Source organism: Camelina sativa, chromosome 5 (genome assembly GCF_000633955.1).
Source record: "Camelina sativa cultivar DH55 chromosome 5, Cs, whole genome shotgun sequence".
Classification (NCBI taxonomy): domain Eukaryota; kingdom Viridiplantae; phylum Streptophyta; class Magnoliopsida; order Brassicales; family Brassicaceae; genus Camelina; species Camelina sativa.
Genome location: NC_025689.1, coordinates 9,910,900 through 9,914,382, shown reverse-complemented (window position 1 = coordinate 9,914,382; position 3,483 = coordinate 9,910,900).

Sequence of the window (3,483 nt, the reverse complement as noted above, 5' to 3'; positions counted from 1 at the left end):
TCAGTTCAAGACCTCATGGTTGGAAAAAGAAACAGGTGTTCTTAATGTTCCTAGGTCAGGTAATCACAATCAAAGTATTAAGATCCATCAGTGAGTAAGACGAAGTTAATTGTGAAGAAGTGTGGAAAGTCATCTGATCTGAAGGTGAATATCTTGCACCAAAGTCTGAAGTGGTCAAGGCAGACATTCACCTCTATGTCACTACCTCAAACGTATGTCAATATATGTAAAATCTTCTGCGTGATGGAATATGTTTACAAGGAATTAATCTCTGCTGGGAGTTAGTGTCACGAGAGAAGTGTTACTATGGATATGTGAAACACATTTGTTTCTGTTGAAAATTCTTATGGGTCTTGGAGGTTTAAGGTTTTAGTGAGGAATGTCCTTGAAGCTCGTATCAGTTGTTATTGGTTTTGTTCTCAGTTGTGCCTTGTATTGGTTGGGATTGTTTTCAAGTAAGTTGTTGCAGAATATTCAAGAAGACATTTGGGTGTTAGAAGAGAAGAGTAAGAGCGTTGGATTATTAAATTTCAAGAGAAGGATTCACTTTCACTAATAGTATAAGATGGTCGGGATCAATCTGAGGTAGAATACTCAGAGTTGTGTAACTCCGGTTCAGTTCTGCAAGGTTAGCTTAAGTGACATCTGCAAGGAGATGTTGGTCGGGATCAATTTGAGGTAGAATACTCAGCTTTGAGTAACACCGGTTAAGTTGTAACCCAGGAAGCTGAAGTGTCTTGTCAGTGAAAGTTGAGACATCGCTTTTGAAATTCAAGAAGTTGTTGCTGCTCCAGGTTTTACAAATCTGAGGATTTTATATGAGTTCCTTCTTATGTGTTTTTGAAGAAAGACGTTCCAAATACTGAGATAACAACTGCTGCAGAAGCTGCAATCATCTGTCTTATTCATTGGTTCACAGTTGGGATCACGAGATGTTGTTCAAAGGTTGGCTCAAGGTATGTTCATCTGGATTTATCTCAACTTTGCTCTTAAGCTGAAGTATAGTTTTCTGGTTAAAGTCGGTGTGCACATGTGGTTGATATTATGGTCATGATGTCTTGTTCGGTGTTGCAAGAAACTGTTGTGTGCGTGTGGTTTTATACCCAATCTCTGGTTTGGTATATTGCTTGAGGTTCAGGAGGAGTTTCAAGAAAAGCATAGGTGTGATCTGTATTGTAACTAGTTGATATGGAAGAGACCTCTACTTCATGAAGTACAATATCTGGATATCTGATCTGACTTAGTAAAGAAGAGCGTTTTGAAGCCTATATTTACAAAAATGGAAACAGCTCTAAATCAAGGCTACTTGAGCAAGCAAGTCTGCAGAAGCTGAGGCTATTCAGTCAGTGCTACATTTCACAAGATCATCATGGTTCGAGAGAATTGTCTATGTTTCCGCTGTGACTACAAAGGTATTAAGTTTGATGATCATGTTAGTTTCCATTGTTCAAAGGCTGAACTTCAAAATGAAGCACAATGATTGCTAGTACTAAGAGGTTCTGATCAAGTTAAGATTCATGAGGTTCAAAGGGGATTTTAAGATGTATGACAATTGTGTTCTCAAGGAAGTGTTCTCGGCTCAGTACTGGTTTGTGTTTTTGTCTTCAGAAATTAGCTGTTCTGTGCGTACGGCAGGCTTTGATCCTGATCCTATTGGCGACAGCGGTACATTTCTGAAGATGGGTTAACTAGTTCTGAGCTACTCTCATCTGTGTCATTGTAACCAAGTCATCATTGTCATTGGTTTGATGGCTGATATCATGTTCTGGTTTTATGATTTTGGTATGTGTGAATTTTCTGCAGTGTTCAGGCAAGTCTGAGCAGACTCTTAACATCAAAGCAAGAGGAGGATCAATATTTGCTTAATGAGTTCCTTATTGGACTATGCTCTTGATATCTGTTATTTTTTACCTTAGTTATGCACTCAAGCAGGGGGAGTTTTTATGGTTGCCTTGCAGGATGAGTTAGTGCCATTGATTGCTTGAGTATCAAACTGCGCTAAAAAGGGAGAGTTCTTGTATTTACTCCCATTTGCTAGTTGTTGGGGCTGCTATGCTTGTGTCATTGCTGCTGTCACAACTTGAAGATGTTTGATAAATGCAGAAGATGGTATTAATGTCAAGTCCAAGGTTTGATGATGACAAGTTGGTTCATCGTATGAAGTTGAATATCAAACTGAGCATCAAAGGGAGACTCTCTGAATTACTCCCATATGCTAGTTGTTGTTGTTGCTATGCTTTGTCGTGGTTGCAGGTAATAGTTGGAGGTATTTTATATTCACTGAAGATGTGATCAAGTCAAGATCAGGAGCTTGATGGGTTATGATTAAGGGAGAGTTAGAGTCCTTCAACTCAGTCAACAAGGGAGAGATTGATTTGTGTGTTGACCGAGATTGAAGTTGTTTGAATTATGTATGCCAAAAAGAAACAAGAACATGATATGTAGAGGTTGCAGATCATCAACGTTTGTCAGTCCTACAACTCAGTCAACAAGGGAGAGATTGAAGATACACTGTGTTGACAGAATTGTAAGATTGACAATAAGGCGTAAAGGAGTAACTATTGAAACAGAAGAGAGAAGATCACAATGACAGAATCCTCTCAATGTAATGAAGATGCCAAAGTTTCAGTTACATCATGAAAGCTTGAAGATCATCAAGTGCAAGAATAGAGAAAGCTTGAGTTCTATAACTCAGTAACAAAGGGAGAGATTGAAGATATATTGGTCTTGTTACTGGTTATAAGAATCAAGAGAGATGATCAAGAAGCAATGGGTAAACCTTATACAACCGAAAATACAGACACAGTTGCAGTGAACGTTGCAGTTAACAAGTCAGACACAAACATATGTTGAGAAACAGAAGCATTGATCAAGTTGGAGCATGTGTAACCAGCTACAGACACAGACGCAGTAATTCCTCAGATAAAGAATCAGAGAATCTACCACAGCCAAGACAGTTCAGTGTAAAGTCACATGGAATGAAGTGACGTGTTGAACCTTGGAGTCTTAGTGAGAAGATCCAAGAAGTGAGAGATCAAACAATCATGCTTTAAGCTCATGAGAACAAGTCTTCCATTAGCAGTTGAGTAACTCTGAAAGTGCAACAGAGCAGAAAGAAGGTATCAGCTGCATCATACAACTTAGCAGAAGTTTGTTTAGCAGTTGAGTAAACTTGAAGTGCAACAGAGATGAAAACAGAGCAGACAACTTGTAGTGGCTGTGTAGTGCTACAGAGCTGGAAACAAGAGATGAATCGTGAAGAGGTTGTGTAGTGCAACAGAGCAGAAAAGCGTCAAGTTGCAGCAAACAGTGGAACGGCTGTGTCAGAGAAGCATGCTTGTGTTAGGTACGACAGGAACAAAAGCATGGGTCAAGTTGACAAAAAGAGAACAAGCTTTTACCCAAAAGACAAGAGGAAGAAGCTTGTGGAATCTAGGGTTTGTGGAGAACTCTAAGAGGTATAAAAGGAAGAGGTGGTAGCAA